At 35.5% G+C, this 18,762-nt stretch overlaps 1 protein-coding gene across 2 annotated transcripts in view; it reads right to left on the bottom strand.

The window, feature by feature from the left end:
* The window catches only part of LOC150102147 (cyclic AMP-dependent transcription factor ATF-3-like), a 75,427-nt gene extending 56,890 nt beyond the window's left edge, over nucleotides 1-18,537 (bottom strand). Inside the window, exon 1 of one of the 2 annotated variants that reach the window (XM_090399441.1) lies at nucleotides 18,448-18,537. The gene's annotated coding sequence lies outside the window, so the exon portion shown is untranslated. Of the gene's footprint in view, nucleotides 1-2,262; nucleotides 2,386-18,447 lie in introns of those variants that run through there. The other variant, XM_090399440.1, reaches the window with a different exon arrangement.
* Between the last annotated feature and the right edge of the window lie 225 nt (nucleotides 18,538-18,762).

The following is an 18,762-nucleotide window of genomic DNA, read 5'->3' as shown; positions in this document are numbered from 1 at the left end:
TAGACATGCTTTCCTGTGTGCTATATTTGCATCGATGTTTACTCAATAAAGTAACAATTTAAAATAGATATATTTAAATAGATATACACAAATGCATGAATTTTACTTGATTTGCATAATTTGTTACCCCTCATTGTCTACGAATTTTAGAATGACAGGAGCGTTAAGGTAATGTTTCCACGATCTTAAGTATGTGAAGCTAATATGCATATTTTTTTTTCACATGATACGATTCGTTATAAAGAATCAGTAGTTGGAACAAATACACAAAATGCTAACTTTAAATTACTTCAAAATTACGATAAACTGATTTATATATAAAGTTTAGGGTAGTTTATCTAAAAGACAAGAATGTTTTGCGACTCCCAATAAAGGGGGAAAGTTAATTTACATATTAAAAGGAGTAGTCATTAAGATGTTGTCACACCAGGCTGGCATCTTTCCTATACGTTTTGCAACATTTTGAAAGAGAATCAACATTTAAAAGGGGAAGAGTCTGACGTTGGCTTCTTCCGCATTCTTGTACATATTCAATGATGTTCATCTATTCGCACCTGCAGAGAGGTCAGTAATTATGATTACCCCTGGGTTTTACCTTCCCATCGTTGTGTTACGCGAGCTTCATGACGTACATTGCTTTCTCTGCTTAAAATTCTTAACAATCGAGGAACTTATGAATAGCAATTGAAATACATCAATAAATGTTTTTTGTGTGGTTCTTTAGTATCCCACTCACCCAGCGAACTTGTGTAAATAATTATTTGAATTATTACTGCGCTTGTTTTTTTAGAAACATGAGCTGAGGCTTTATTTTAACTTCTTTAAAAATGTAGAACATTATTCCACGGAAAAACGAATTGACAAAAATTGCTATTAGCATCTTAAGAAACTGGTCGTGGGGTTGGAATGCCTTGGCCCATTTCAGAAACTATGTTTAGAGATCCCGAATTCCAGTTATAAACTAAGAAAAGATTTTAGCACAAGTGAGTGATAGCCATTGGCAGGGTGGCAAAAAAAAAAAAAAAGAGATTGTATCCCTTCCTATTCCAAGAATTCTAACCATGATATCTTATTTAGTTAACTCAGGAAAAAAAGCTGCAAAATACTCAAACTAAACATATGTTAATTCGTTTAAATATAAAGTTTTTTTTTACTAAAATTTCCAGCAAAATAGAACATTTAACTTTTATATAGATGTCGCCAAGTCTCATTTCTAAAATGACATACCATTAGTGCAATTATAGCTTGACTTGATCGTATTCTATAGACTAGTGAACGTCTATATTTTGCTGGTAACTTAACCACAGGAAAAACAGAAACACTACTGGTCGCTCTTGTAACATTTCAGACCATATTAAGGTATAGTTTTGAATATAAGACAGATACGATAAAATAGAAAAATCACCATAGAACTTGACATCAACAAAACTTACGTATTGTATAAATGAACTATTTAAATTGGATCTTTGAAGAAAGCGAGTTAAAATAATGAATAATTAAGAGTATTTAATCTTAAATTGTAGTGGTGGATAAAAATATTATCGGGGAAGATCCAATATTTCATCGCGATGTTCAAGATAGATAGGCAGGCCTTTATAAGACTTGCATATCAAATATGGCAGCTCGATTAAAATTACTACAGAATTATATCATTCAAAGTAATCACGAATAATTGAAAAACAATTCAGCTTAAAGTTTAGGTTACTAGTGCTCACTCTAGTATTTCTATACGGAATATAGATTGCTGTACTAACCTGTTCTAACACGTATGTGGCTGGAGCCAAGTCCGCCATCATCAAGAATGGTCATGTGAGTAAACAGAAATAGATGTGGGCTTACTTTATTAGTACATGAAGGATGATGAGGAGTTGTGGGCAAACTACAAAAGCATTAATAATTATTAAAGTTGATGTTATTATGCGAGCGGAGTAAGTTACTTCGATGACAACATAGGAAGATAGAACTTTCAGTGTTCTGCTCGTATATGTATGCTTACTAAAAGGAAGTAGGCTTAGTGTTTACGACTTCACTAGCAAAGAGGTGCGTGGGTATCTTAATTATAAGATGTAACTTATGTCTACTTCACAATGCTGTGGACAAAAGCAAGTATTAAACTCACAAACAGAAATGCGATTGTGTTAGTTAGTCGTATCGGAAACAAGTAAGCAAAAGTCGATCTGAAGAAGTATAAAAAAACAGATTAATAAATAACATTAACTAAACTTTTCATCCGTTTTTCTCTCGATATTAAATAGCACTTACCTCTTCTGATTCAGCGGACGACAATGAACACTGCGGAAGTGACACCAGTCCTACAGCCGCATATACTGACTGCACGTAGTCTATGCTAAGGAGACCTCCTTTCTAAGCTTAGTGTCGGCATCATCTCGCACGGAGAACTTTATATGTACAAAGGGTAGGCACTAATGTCACCCCCTTCCTTCACTGGCTAGAAGTTTAAGGCGGTGGACTCCTATTGGATAGCAAGATACCTGACGGAGTAGAAGGATGACATTCAGCATCCGATAGCAGTGTGAGGATGGAGAGGATGGGCTTTAACGTCGACTGGTTGCTGCCGCCCCCTTCCTGCAACCTCTACACGAACGTCCACTCGATGACGACAGGCCTTGAAGGGTTCCTAGGTGTGTAAACGTTTCTGTGTAAAGCAGTGGCACACAGTCACATGACAATGATGTGTGTATGTGTACGGAATACCATTTAAGACGTAATGGACGGAAGGTGTTGGAGTATCGTAGAGGTACTTCAATAATTTCCTTTAATAGATCTGCTTTCATTTTTAACGTCTGTTTGAGTCTTGAATAAAGCGACGCTCAAGTTGTGCAATACTCAACTTTGAGCATACTTTCTATACATTAAGAATTATATATATATATATATATACATTCATTATGTGTATTGCTGCCTCTATTCGGTTTCTTAAAGGCTGCAAATACCATCTTCATATATGTTTTTGTCAATATTTATCTCAAAATTGATTACCTCAATATGTAGAAAAAAAATAATTCTAATCTTATATTACTTAGTTGAATAAAAATTAATAAGTGTGGGTGTTACAAAATGTTTCTACTTTGATATTACCTATGAATTATCTGCCACACATTTGCCTGAGTCGAAAGAAAAAAATTTAGGTAATGATTCTGAATTGTAATCGCAGGCTACCAATTCAAAGGCTACCAACGATGTAATATTTCTAATATTCAAACAATATTTTATCCAAATTGAAGCATGCCTCTCTAAGTTAAAAAAAAACCCTTCTAAACCTGGATTGATTATTCCGTTTCAAAAGGTAGGTCAAGATCTATTTTATGGCAATTTTTCCTCCCACAAAAGAGGCAAACCAGTCTATGAACACACATATACACACCATTGGTGGACACACTACAGTCATTCACCTCAATTTTCTATTGTTAATTTATAGCCCAAATAATTAAAAATGACTGATCTGTTAAATTACTTTACTATTTTAGTTAGGATGGGAATCCCCCCCCCCGTTCGAATGCCATGGTTTTTGAATTTATTGCCCTTGAGAAATTAACAAAATATATTTTTTTATTATTAAATTTAAGTTATATACAGCTTTTGTAGATTATCCGCACTCCAAGTAGCACTTGATTATCTGAAGCATTTTCTATTTGGATTCCTCCTTGGTTGGGTATCCTTCATTTCTTGATTCGTATATCCCTCATATATATTTTGTTACTTCCAATGTTTTGGTTCTATTCTTGCCTTTTTTTAATGATTATTACTACTCATAGGCTTTACAACAGTTTTTATACATTTATAGGTAAGTCAAGTATACCAAAGAATTTATCTGTTTATCCAGTAAAAAACCTTTTTTTTTAATAATCTATGCATGCTAGGTGCTTTTGTAAGTTGAATTCTCGTCTTTTCTCAATTAGTATTTTGAGAGGGAATAGAGAATCTCATATACAGAAGCATCTACCATGCTTGGAAAGCACTTTTTATATGATTTCAGAATGTATACATCCTTCATTTTAGCAGTTCTTAAGAATTGTGAAGGTAAGAACAATCTATCGTTTCGGTAAAACAGGATCTCGTCAGCCAGTGGATAGAAATTTATAACTGAGTAGCTCGGTCCAGTCTTCAGTATACACAAACATTGTTTAGTAATCAGTTTATAACCTTAAATTGTTATAAAGTAAATATGAAACTGAAATTTCTAGGTTGCAAACTCTTCCGTTATAATTTATATAAACAGCTTTTTACCTTCCCACGCGAAAAAATATCTCACAGCTATCAGCTACAATTTTTTAATTATATCTCCACTTCATCATAGTTGTACGAACACTTAGTAACTAATATCGCCTGGATTATCTCAATTGACATTCTTTCCAGGAATTTTTTTTTCTCTTCAATTTTTTTCCAATTGCGTACTCTTCACATTCTCCTGGTTCTTTTATCAAAAGCTGATTGTATAATCAAATACGTATGTAAACGACAATAAGTTCAGTTTAGCAGCATTACGAAAAAATGAGAAAAGAGTTAACTTTATAAAGGAAATACACAATGCGTTTAAGTGGCTTCTTTTCTGCGTGTTTTAGGTTTTTTAACTTGAGATTTCTATTTTAATCTAAGCTCGTAATATGTTGCTGGACTTCTCCTCTTATTTACACACTCAAAAATGCATGTTCTCCGACTAGTCTATTTTGGATAAAAAAAAAAAAAAATTATCCCTTCCTATCCAGAACTGACTATCCAAGGCTGCACTTTCCTATAAGACTACATAACGCATCTTTATTTGAATTTCTTTATAAAAATCCCTGGCATCGTAGACGACAGGGATTTACAACTAGGCTTTACAACCAAACCGAATGTTTCTTCTGACAGTATTATGGGAGCCGCATAAATTGCGATCATCACCAGTATAGCATTCAAAAGTAACACTTCTACGCTTTATATCAAATACGCCAAGATTGACATGATGGCCACAAAATAATAGTTGTTAATCCTGATTTGGAAACGATTAGTCGTAACTGGATAAGCATGCGTCATTCAGTAAGTGTCTTCTGTGTTTGGCTTGTTCGTGAGAAAAACTCTGGTTTCGGGAGGGAAAATATCCCAGTCCTTGTAAGACAGGTAATTTAGCCTTGCTTGAAAACTGCTTTGAAAATTCCTTTCGTCGCAGATAACATTTGATGAACACAGTTCTCTTTCCTTAAAGTGACCTGTTATAGAACCACTTAGACATGGAGTCACTTGAATATAAATCCTGAACAAATCTTGAATTTAACAAGGAAATACTAAATTGTAAGCGTCTTAAAATGTTTACACGAATATAAAATTACTAACGGAAAAATTCACGTAAAAAGATTATTTAATAGTATAATTTTCGCCTGCGTGTCACAGGCATCCTCAGTACATTTAAAGCTCAAATTAAACACTAACTGACAATTCCAAAAAGCGCCACATAAGTAGCTAATGTAAGATAACTCAAAAGGTCAATAAATTTCCCGACTAAAAAAAAAAATAATAAAATTATATATACAATAAAAAGTTAGGAAAGATTAGCTGATTTATAAAGCACTATCTCCAATAAAGGGGATAGACGTTAACCAATCGGACCTTTGACACGCAGGCGAAAATTATACTATTAAATAATCTTTTTACGTGAGTTTTTCCGTTAGTAATTTTGTATTTATATGTCTGCTCACGGTATTCCCTTATTAAAACAAAATGTTTCTACCTTCTAATGAAGCATCATTTGCATGAAGAAACATAGAAGAAGAGGAATTTGCCCTACGGGTTTAAAAAAAAAAGATAAAAGGCAGAATATAATGTACCTACCACTAATAACTTTTCAAAAAAATTAAGCCACAAGGCCACTCTAACCCCAGAACTGTCATTATTCTACTCGCTGACGGGTAGACTCTGAATTTTGTTGATTTCCGTGGAGGGGGGGGGGTAGATGGTTCACCTCACCGAGTCCACTTTTGACTTGCGTGTGATGAATCTAAGTCTCAACGTCTCCTGTGGTGTTCTCCAGATATACTTGGTGTCGTACAGTATCAGACTGCTCTAAACACAGACCCATACAGATCGAAATATCCACTCATATACAGTTTGTTGTGCTCAATCAACTGCTTTGTAATCCATCTTTCTAACATCTTCACCCAAGCTTTACCATGAATCGACAATACAATACAATACAACTGCTGTACTGGAAATGTTCAGTTACGTCGCGATTTGCCGAATTTTCAGATATAAATCCGAAATAATTTTCGCCTGAAGTGGATGAAGAACATCTGAATCATGAAACATGCCAATGTCAACATTAAATACGCGAATAAAGTTTTTTTTTTGCATCTCTGATATGTACAGACCTAATGCATTCATATCTAACACCATCAAAAATATTCCATCAAACCAAGATTTACTACAAATTATGTTATTTTTGTATCTTACTTTAGGAACAATCTTCATATTAGTTTCGTAGTTAAGAAACATTCATAATCGAGTTCCTAACGATCCGGATTATTACGAACTGTCATAATAATACAATTCCGTGCTCCAGTTCTAACGAATTGTCCTAAGTAGCAGGAAGAGCAAGTATTTTTTGAAAACTATAGAACGATATCAATATAGACTAAACTGTATAGACCAATATTCTCAATGACGGTTTCTTGTTGGCTGTTCTCAATTTGCTTTTCTTCATAGGATTCACACGAAGAATTATTTCTCATTAGTAACATTACTTTTCCTGTCTCCCCACCCCCTAGAATCTAGAAATACTGCAAGCAAATCAAAATAGCTGCTCTTCATATCAAAACTTATATTGGTACGGGTGAGGCAGTTTCCTATTTGTGTTATTACCTTCCCCGTTTCTTTCCTGGAATCATTTTAAAGCGAATCGCCCACAAAGTCTTCGTAATGCAGTAATACTCTGTTCCATTTCTATGAAATGTATCCCTTCTTTATCATACTGGGATTTTCTTCGTATCTGATAAATAAAAACTCCTTTTAAAATGATTCATTTATTTTTTAAATAGTTTATATAATTAAAATGAATTTTAAACCTATAAAATAATTTACATGTTTAGAATTGAAATCCATATTTTCATGAAATGCTGTTTATTTTTATTTTTTGGCTTTGTCTCTTTTATCAAAGGTGGCGCTATTTTGTAATGATATTTCTTTGTGATTTTAAATCGTCTGCTTTCGTTTATAGTAAATTATTGTGGAGTGTTTTTAAACATTTATATAAAAGCGAATTATTATGTAACCTCATAAAAGTACAAAATAACAAGGTAAATTTATTTTTGTTTATATTTTTCTGTAAATATTTCTATATTTTTGTTTATTCAGTTAAATAAAACTACAGTATGTGATTTATCCAGTTGTCGTTAAATGTAAGTTTGGATCTGCTAAATTACAGGAAAGTACATGCATTGTAACCTTAATATAAAGAGAGTTTATGAAATTAGGGGAAAACATTATAATAAATACTTGTTATATGGCCAAAATATAGCAATATATGAAATTTCTTTTGTGGACGGAACTTGCATTATTTGTACAGGGTTATTCTATATGGACAGTTTTCTGTGTAGAATTCTTGATATTTAGTAGTAGTAGTAGTAGTAGTAATATAATAATAATAATAATAATTTTGCCAACGTTTTTGAAAGTGACAAAGTTTATTATCGTATAGAGTATTTAAATGTACACTGAGACATATTATATGTCTCAGCTGTACAAAAATTCAGTGCAAAATGCAGAGTACTATACTTAATTCTTTATAAATATAAATATCCATTTTTTAAACTAGCTAAATATTTATCCATCATATTTATATATGGATTGTCATGAATATGCATACAATTTACAACGAACAGTTCTAAAGTAATGATAATAATGGAATTATTTTATATTTATATACATAATTTTTCTGGATTTTGTTATTTCTATTTATCTTTCAATATTTTTTATCCATTCTGTATTTAATACAGATTTTTTACAACCGATGTTTTTAATAATAATAATTTTATTATTATTTTTCTTCTCCACAAAAATTCAGTGTACAAGTTACTGAGTACATTTTTTTTTTTTTTTGATAAACTTGTCTTTGTTTGGATGGCATTTCTACTGTCTTCCTCCAAGCTTCTGTAGATCTTATCCGAGGAAATAATAGATGGTTTCGTGATTTTGTTGCAGTACCCGTCGCAAGCCATGTGTAAATTAACTGTTTGTATGATATATATATCTGTACACCGGAGGTAAAGGACACTATATCCATGTTTTTTACGCATCCAAAGTAAACGACTGCTTGTCCACTTAGTGCTCTTTACCTCGATATCATGATGGCACATAGTGCCCTTTCCAACTGGCTAATCCGTTTATTATTACACAGAGGAGATAGTGCTTTGCACAATTGAAAAGAGCGCGAAACAATATTTTTTAATGTTTTGTTTCGCGCTCTTTTCAGTTGTGCAAAGCACTATCTCCTCTGTGTAATAATAAACGGATTAGCCAGTTGGAAAGGGCACTATGTGCCATCATGATATCGAGGTAAAGAGCACTAAGTGGACAAGCAGTCGTTTACTTTGGATGAGTAAAAAACATGGATATATATATATACATGTATATATATACTGTATATATATATATTTTTTTTAATTTATTTATTTATTTATTTATATATATGTGCTTTTTCCGGTTAACGTGTACACGCGCCCACGGACTAACATTGCATGATATAATACCAGCGAAATATTAGCTTTTAATAAATAAATAGTTATTTTCTTATCAATCTGTGGTCCGCGCGGTTAGCCTAGTGGCTTTGCGTTTCGCAACCATATGCCTGGGGAAGGAGTGTCCTAGGTTCGATTCCCGTGAACGACGTGAGGAGCTCAAGGATCAAGTTAGCCGGTCTTCGGCGTGGATAGCAGGCTTTTTTCCGCCAGTTTATCTGGGGTTTTTCATCCCACAAGCAGGCAAACCGGTCCGAGGACACACACGGACTACAGTGAGGAATACTGACCCAACCATATGTCTGATTCGTCAGCCTATGCCGGTTCCGGAGCCTGGATAAAATTTGGGGGGACTAGATGGTACCGTGAACTCCCGTATAAAGGGGGAACGCTGTATCATCACACGGAATTTATTTATCAATCTGTGTTCGATTCAATACCGTTTAAATCCAATTCAACATGTGTGAGGAACACATAAGCCTATCCACGCGATTGCATGAGCTCGAGTTAACTTTTATGAAGGGGTTGAAGTTTGATATTGCATGTTTGTGTCATCGTAATGGTGTTTGAGAGGAATTCGTTATGTGTGTGTATGTGTGGGAGGGGTAATTTTTCAGCCTCGCTATAATATTTATATAGCACCTGTTTCAGCTGTCTGTAGGTCCCTAGGTTTCTGTCATTTGTTGATCATGTCAGGTATGTAGAAGCTTCGGATGGCTTTGCCGCTGTGATTATTGCACTTACTCGTATATGTTATTTAGTTTGTTGAGTGTGGCCTTGTTATCTGATATGTCGTTCTGGTTACTCTGTAGGTTGGACTGAAGTAATGTTTTAGAATGACTGTGTAGTGGCATAAGTGTTTCACTTTAAATATTTCGTGTTCTGTCTTTGCTGCCTGTATGAGTGTGGGCTGTTCTCTTTGTTCCCAGGATGTCAGTTTCATCATTTTATTTGCAACGATTGTAACCTGTTACATTTGTAGTCCGCGCAGAATGCGTATGATGCAATTGCGTATCTTAAAATGTTTCCATATAATGCTTTATAGATTAGTATTTGTGTGTGTGTGTGTGTGTGTGTGTGTGTGTGTGTGTGTGTGTGTGTGTGTGTGTGTGTGTGTGTGTGTGTGTGTGTGTGTGTGTGTGTGTGTGTGTGTGTGTGTGTGTGTGTGTGTGTGTGTGTGTGTGTCGGAGCAATGTCTTTTAATCGCTATAGTTTGCTTGCTATTCTCCTGAGTCTGTTGTGTAGATAATTTGTATGGCTATTCCAACTTTGATCAGCATCGAAGTGAAGTCCGAGATAACGTTTTGTTTTCACCTGTGTGATGGTTGTGGTTTTAGGATCAGCATTTTGTGTATAGGAAGATGGATGTCGGATAGTGAGATATTTAGTTTCTATAGGTAGGGTCTAGAAGTTTTTGAATATCATTAGCTTTGTTTTTTCAGGGTTTTATATATATGCTGTTTTCAGTTAGCCAATTAGTGATTTTTTAGGGTTAGGGAAGGGAAGATGGATAATATCGTGTGTATATGTTTATATATATATGCTGTTTTCAGTTAGCCAATTAGTGATTTTTTAGGGTTAGGGAAGGGAAGATGGATAATATCGTGTGTGTGTGTGTGTGTGTGTGTGTGTGTGTGTGTGTGTGTGTGTGTGTGTGTGTGTGTGTGTGTGTGTGTGTGTGTGTGTGTGTGTGTGTGTGTTAAACAGAATAGGAGAATAGAACAGCTCCTTGTGATATTCCACAGGTTATCGGTTGCTCTTTGCTGTGCGTTGATCCTATAAGTGTGATGTGCTTTCTGTTTTCCATATATGTTTTAACTACTGGAGTAGACAACCTCTGATTCCATGTGTCTGTTTGTTAGTTTGTTCAACAAGGTTTTGTGTGTTAGTGTGTCAAACGCTTTTGTTAGGTCAATAAAAACAACTAATACTCTTCTCTTTTTATCCAACGCAGCGTTTATTAGGTCTGTGAACAAAGTCTGTCTACAAAGCTGTGCTTTATAGTCTTCCAGGAGTGTTGCTATTCCTTTATTTTTTGGAAAACCATATTGTGTTTTGGGGATGATTTGGAATTTTTCAATGTACGTGGAGAGTTTGCGATATATAATAAGAGCCATGATTTGGTTGATTATAGACAATGTGGCGATGGGGTCTGTAATTATTTATAATAATAATTATTATTATTATGTTTCTTTTTCCTTGTTTATATATGGGAGTGATTAATGCAGTCTTTACTGTTTCAGGTATGTGCCCCATTTCGAAGATTTTATTTAACAGTTTTTCTATAACTGAACATAGGTTAGTTGATTATTTTTTGGTCTGATCCCGTCTATTCCTGACCTCTGTTGGAGTTAATTTGTTGAATTGCAAGTGACACTTCTTTTGTTACTTTTGGGAACCACATTGACCGGGTTGCTCGTGGTCCTAGTGGAGAATATTTCTTTTTATGAGGAGGGAATATTTTCTGCAGCTTTTTTGGACAGAGTTCACGAAGTGCTGATTACAGTTGTTTGCCAACTGTTTGAGGGATTTGGGCTCGCAAGCAAAGCTGTGCTTTATTGTTTCTGATGCAGTGGTTCTGTATATATTATCCAGCATTTCATTGATCAGGTGGCAGGTTTCCTTTATGTCGTTCTGAGCTGTTGTTAATTTGTTTCTATAATAGTTTCTTTTTGCAGTACTAATCTGTGTTGTTAAGAGATCCGTTTTCTTTTGTATTCAGCTTGGGAAATTGTATTGTTAGGTGGCTTCTTAAGTTGTTTCCATAGGGCACCTTTTCTTTGTATGTCTATGAATATGTTTTCTGTTATCCATGGATTCCGTCTGGTTTGGGAACGTATTTTTATTTTTATTAATGCTTTATTATATATTTTATTAAATGTAAGTTTAAGGTTAGTACATGCAGAATCAGCAGAGTCTGAAGATGCTATCTACATCCAGTCTGTTTTCCTGATTTCGTCGTTTACTGTAGTTTCGCTTACGATGCTATTATACTATTTTGTAGTCTCAGTGAGTTTTAAGGCTTCTGTTTAGTATGCAGCTGTAGTGCAGTGACATAATAGTCTGCTAGTTTACACGTTATGACGGCTGCTGTATAGCTGTTTGGAGGTGCCCGTATATTTATGGATGGTGTATACGTGTATACACCATCCTGTATAGATGGGTTATGTTATATGGTGATAGGAGGTATAGGTATTGTGCTGTATTGTTATTTATGTTCATAATGTTTATATTTATGTTACCTATTATTATTAGGTATTCTGAGGTGCCTTCTTCCGTGTTTAATTCATCAAGAAATTTTGTGGTGTTTAAATTGGTGATCAAGTTCTCTTGTTTGATATTTTTAACTTAGATGCATATGTTTTCTGCAAATTCTAATTTATAGTTTATTTCTATTACTTTTAATTTATGTTTGCTAAATATTATTATACCACCGGCTGGTTTAGTTTGTCTGCAGTGTTTGTGTGGTTGAAAGTTTGGCATTTGGTAGATGGTTGCCTCTTCGTTTTTTGTGGATACTTCTGTTAGCATTAAAATATTTAAAAGTAAAATACCTATACTACTACTACTACTACTACTACTACTACTACTAATGATAATAATAATAATAATAATAATTATTATTATTATTATTATTAAGCATTTTAAGATTATGTATGATCTTTGCAAAAAATTAACAATCAAATTTTTTTTTTTTTTAAGGAAAACATTCTTTTCTTTCCCGTGTCATATTTTACACGGCTCACGCATAGTTTCAGCATCACTTGTTGACACAACTGTAAAATTAGTGAAAAAAATTGAACTGTTACGACAGAAAACTATGAATATAGTGAAAATAGTCCTTCGCACACCATGGCCTTGACGGAAAGGGGCTTTCTTTAAGCAAGTTGTGTGTACGTGATGTGTACACACAACTTGGACACTCGTCCAATATATAATGCGAACTCTTCTTCAAAGATGATGTTTTGGGGGATCGCTTATATTTTAGACAGTTTGATTCTTTATATGCTTATTTCTCTTATAATGCATATCAGAATTCTATATAAGCTATTAAAATGCACTTCCTTAGTCTTTCATTGTTGTTGGGATCAGGTTATATTATTCAGCTTTAGGTCCTCGGACAAATCTTTGGGAAAGTTGTAGATGATGGATATCGTTAAACTGAGTAGATAGTGAGACTCCCATGATATTCAAAACTGGTAATTTGTTACCTTAAGACAATCATCATCCATAAGGACAGAACCTAAGAACCTTTTCAAGAAAAAAAAATGAAGGTTAGCTTTGGCAATGTGAGGAAGATATATTTAGAATCTATTATTTAGAGACCAAATGCCAGGCCATTTTAAAAATGAACGGAAAGCTTCACTTAGTTTTGTTATGTATCAAACTTTTGTCTGTTCTGGAAACCAGTGATAAAGTGTAGCCGTTAAATAGCTTATCGTTAGAATTGTTTCATTTTTTGGTTGTGCAGTCAATTTCAATAACGTGTATAAAACACCGCTGAAAATTAAAGTTTTATGTGCAGGTGCAAATATATTGAGATTGTTTCCCTTTATGCGGAATTTACCCCATATCAGCGAGAGGGAGGGAGGAAGCGCATGTTCGAGATGTCAGCGTGTATATCCTCAGGACAACACCTGCGAATAATGTTTGGAATGCCTCTCTCTCCCTTTACCACTTGAAAAATAGGGTGCCATCCTTCCTAAACAGAAACACCCAACTCGTTCAGGTTTTTTTGGTTTGCATTACGATCCAAGCTTCCGTTTTTTTTTGTTTTTTTTATAACCTTAAGGCAATTTGATGAAAGAAAAATTCGAAAGACATAAGTAGAAATATGTTTCTTTTCCTATTTGAAGTGATCAGCACTTTACATTTATTTTAAGCGTTTCATTAAATAGAAATTTACTCTTAAGAACATTCTCAAATTATTTGCTGTCTCTTTCGTCTGCTTCTCTCGATCACCTGATACCTTTTACCCACTCACCACCACCATCACGATTATCGCTACTTGATTCGCTATATCGGGTCAATGCTCATAAATCGAGCTGTAACTTTTGACGCAATTCCAATTTTGACAAAATACCTCCACTCGAAAGGGTTATTTGAATAACTTTGTCACAGACATCGGGAAACATGAAAATATTTCATCTTTTTCGTGAATCGCACAACATCAAACTGCGTTGTATATAACATCATACATGTCTGCTAGGAGATGTGGTTTACATTATGGGAAATACTAAGGACAGTGATAAGAGCTTACTCCAACTTTACTACGAGTCCCCTGTCCTGAAAGGTTTGCTTACGCTTGGATCCGCCGAAATTTTTATAGTTTCTATATTCGGCATGAAACTCTTGTAGTTTCTTTATTCGGCTTTGAAATAATGTTGGATTCAATATCCACTTAATCTGAACAGTTATAAGAAGTTGCTAACGAAATATCCACTTGGTCATGTTGCAGTATACACTGCTTGGATAAAAGTTACCGGTCGCCCCCATGGACAAAGTGCATCGTACCATGTGACGAGTCATATGTTTGTAGTCTGTGTCCGGGTAAAAGCTGCAAGAAGGGAACTCACGGAGTTTAAAATAACCGTTATAATAGGATGCCATGTTGCAGGCCTATCTGTTTGACAAATTGTTGACAAATGGGCCATCCCAAGTCATGATCGTAGGGTGCTACGAAGAATAATAAAAACAGCCATTAGTCAGCCGACACGTAGAATGCGGTGTTTCTGACATCGACTAGAACATGAATCTGCACAAAAGCATTCAGAACCGACGCTCACAACATGGGCTTCCGTGGTAGGACCGCAGTATACAAGCCCCAAATTACCCGAACTAGCATGCAGCGTCGTCTTCAGTGGTGCAAAGAGAGTGTCGGGGGGGGGGGGGAAGAATGTGGAAGTCTAGCGAGAAATCATGCAACACCCTCTACCGAGCAGATGGACGGGTGTGGCGGATGCTCAAAGAACATCTCATACCAGAGTGCATAACCCCAACGATGAAATTCGAAGGTGGCGGTGTGGTGGTATGGTCCTATTTTTCCTGGTTTAGCTTCGGACCTCTGTGGTGTCACGAATATTGTACTCTGTGTGGTATTTGAACATTCTGGACAATGCAATACTTTGTGGCGTTTCTACGGAACTGGCCATTGTCTCTTTCAGCAAGACAATGCACCGTCGTAAGTCTGCTACTGTAACTGCGTGGTTTGTGGACATGAACGTCACCACATCGGTCTAGCCTCCACAGAGCCCTGTTGAACATCTGTGGGATGAACTGGAGCTTCGGGTGAGGTTAAGGGACGTATGCCTCACAACAGGCCAGGACCTCATTACATGCCTACATGAAGAATGGTTCAAAATTCCCATTGATCGCTATCGTAGGCTTGTAGAAAGTATGCCCCGTAGGATTGCTGCAGTCATCGCAGCGAAAGGAGATCGTATCTTAAAGTGGGCGCTATGGCTGTTTGTTCCTCACCCTGTGGAACAAATTAAATTCTTTAAATTCATTAAATTCTTTCCAAGCAGTGTATGTTGCATCTTTTAAGTTTGTGACTAGTTGATGATTGATTTCCTATATTGTTATTCTTAGGTTCTGGTGTTTCCCAAGAGTTTTCTTTCATTGGCTTTATTTATTTTTTTCTTCTTATGAGAATTATTTCAGTTTTCTTTTAATTAGACTATTTTAATGGAAACATTACGCTCATCAAAATATATTTACAATACAACTACAGTTCTAATGAATGATGTCACTATACAAGAATGCTAATACGAAATCACATTTCACAGTATCCAACTTCTTTTCTTCGGAAATACATACATCTAGACATCCTATCCATGTTTAGTCCTTTATGCAAGTACAAGAAAACGTACGTGAAATATTCCGAACTTTGTTTGCTTACACCTGCATAAAGGAGTGGAGTGAGTGGAGGTGAGGCCTCTGTAGGTTTTGTCTGTCGGAACCGCTGAGTTTAATGGAGAATAATAAATTAGAAAGATACTTTCGGATCACTCATCGAGGTTAGAGTCGTCTGTAGGATTGCCTTGTTTTTAATGACGACCCTTTACTTTTATATATAACTGGATAAGGATCCGCCGAAGTGGTCTCGATTACTGCATTCCATTGGACTATAGCATACAGCAGCGTTTCCCAAATGGTGGGTCGCGATCCGGCACCGGGTCACGAAAGCTAAATGTCGGATCGCCTAAAAAACTCTCGAAAACCTAGGTGTTTCGTTTTTGGGTTTTCTTTTTTTCACGAAACTCCAAAATACAAATAAATAGCGTTTAATCAGGACTAACGAATAAATAATTTAATTAATATAGACGAAAAACTCGCTCCGTCCGCGTCCGCATCGCCATTTCACAGAACAAAGAGTTCGCGGTAAAGTAGCTCAACTAATAGCGAGGCTGCGCGGCAGCAACCGCGCCACCAGCCAAGTCGTTTGGCGGTCTGGCGTTTGTTTTACTCGCCCGCCACGTACTCACTCTGCTTGTTCAGTTTAAGTTAAGCATCGAGAGAGAGCGGTTTTTTTTTTTTGTATTTACTGATTACGTGTATGTACTTTGTCCGGTGGGTTCGGCTGAACAAACCGTAATTATTATAATTGTTTCTAAATAATTTATTTCATTCTTCATCTCGCTTGCCATTACCCATTTGACGATGGATAAATGGACAATGAAACAACAAACAAACAATGTGCCAGTTACAAACTCTTCGATTAGCACCAATGAACAATCGAGTGACGTGCAACTGGGCACGAGTCCAAACCTGAAGTTTCTAGTTAACAAACAACAGCATCGCACTTCTCATTAATAAATTACTTGGCTTTAGTTTATTTTCTTCTTATTTTTGTAAGAGCATATCTGTTTTGTTTGTTTTTTATCTATTGGTCATAACAATTTTAGTGGGTCACGAAGATGAAGTATTAAAATAACCGGGCCACAGGAATAAAAGTTTTGGGAAACCTTGGCATAGAGCTATGCTATAGGACTTGCTTATAGTATAGCTCTACTGATGTGGCCTTTATCAGGGTCGTTCGGTATATCCTGCCCTAGGAAATGAGCTGTTCTTGCTTGTTGTGGAGATTGATGCTTGGCTTGGTAATGTAAAACAAAACAAAAAAGTCATTTTTGACATAGTCCAGAAACCCTGCTCTAGGTTCCATGTTTGGTTTCATACTTCCAGTAAATGGGACGATGGTTTCATACCGGGCAATGAAATTCAACTTTTACCTAAAATGCGTTGACAAACATCCATGCTCAAGGGTCGATTCGAATCCACAGCCTGTTTGTGAGATCGAATACGTAACCACTCGGCCCACCGGCCGGTTGCTGGAGGATAAGAGTAGCTGATCGGAATGATGCTTCCTGGGAAGCGTTTCCGTAGTTCGAAATCGTAAAGTAAAAGCGCTTGAATTTGATGATTTTTGGCTGCTCACCAAAAGAGTAAAACAACAACAACAACAACAACAAAAAACTTATTCATATAAACATGAATGATTTATATTATATTGCTGACAAGAACAGACTCTTTTGCATATGCTTTGATATACTTTTGCATATCAAACAGGTGGTTTGATATGCAAGGTGGTTAGTTTTCGGTTGCCTTCCATGTCCAATATCATTCTATATCTGTAGATATAGATATGGAGAGCCGGTTTTCCTGTTTTGAGGGCCGAAAAACCCTCCGTCTTCGTATCAGCTAACTCACTTTAGATTCAAAAAAGCCCTGATAGAGATGCTTCGCGTCATCATAGATGGGATTCGAACCCAGGTCTTTCCAATCATTATCTCTAAAAATAATGCATGTTTGGAGACAAATTATTGTTTAAAACTATGCTAAGAAAACTTAACACTTCTAAGGGTCTTGTTTTGATATTAAGAAAGTAATAGGTTCAAATTTAGGAATTTTTTTTACTTCCTAAAGTTTTAACACATCACTTTGTTAATCTGATAATTTCCAGACATTTCAGGATTTGCTAGTTAAATATTTAATAGTTTTCCCATTATAAGCCAAGAGAGTAACTTCGCAGGGCATTAACGAAGTTCCTCTTTCGGTGGGTATGTATCCATTTAGAGGATTGAACAGGCGCTGAAAAGGATTAGTATTAGCTTGAATAAATGAAGATTAACATACATATGCTTATAAATCATTTTATCTCCGAGAAAAGGAATAATATAATAGACAACAAAGAGTCCACTCTTTCTTGTTCTTGATAACTTATGCTGTCTATTAAAGAAAAAAAAAAAAAAAGAAGAACAATTGAGAAATAACATTCTAATATGAAGTTTAAAAAGGAAAAGTAAACGAAATGTGTCAAATTAAGAACTGAGAATCAGGTTTGGGTGACACATTTGTGCACTCGCACAATGGTATGCTAGTAATACTCACGTACTCCCACATTAAAACTCATGCAGTGTTAGGATACCCATTAGAAAGGGTACCAGTGGATTTTGAGCAACACAAATGACACCACCCAATTTTCTCTCTGTCAAACATTTACTGAAAAAAAAAGGTCGGATTTTATCAAATAAACAAGTAATGACACATATTGATTAACATATATAACAGGTAGATAAATTCCGAGATATGAAAAATGAATTTGAGACAGAATTTTGTAAAAGAAGAAATAACAACAAAATAATATTATTATGGCGACTTAAGTAATGCGACTTGTAAAGATGCAGTACAAAACGGTATTACAAATATGCAAATATACCTGAAAGACTGGAAGTCCTCCCATTACAAATGCGGCAGTCATGGCATGAAGCTCGCTCAGTTTTCTTCGGAAGTACGCGGAGAGTGGAAAACTGACAGTAGAAAGAAGCCCACATGTCTCGCCCGAATAGAAGAGAAAGCCGAATTACGTTTGGTGTAGGTGGAGTGTATCCGTGGGAATTTATCATGAAATTGCTTCTAAGATCAGCTATGATCTGATCTGTCATTGATGTCATCTATCGTTCCAGGAAGAAAACTCAGAAGAAATTGAGAAGTTAAATGGGAGGTTGAGTAAGAAGGAAGAGAGATATTCAAG

This window comes from Typopeltis vanoorti, chromosome 10 (assembly GCF_054136105.1).
Source record: "Typopeltis vanoorti isolate ZY-2024b chromosome 10, IOZ_Tvanoo_1.0, whole genome shotgun sequence".
Taxonomy (NCBI): domain Eukaryota; kingdom Metazoa; phylum Arthropoda; class Arachnida; order Uropygi; family Thelyphonidae; genus Typopeltis; species Typopeltis vanoorti.
The sequence above is the reverse complement of the archived record's forward strand: the minus strand, read 5'-3'. Positions and strand labels throughout refer to the sequence as shown.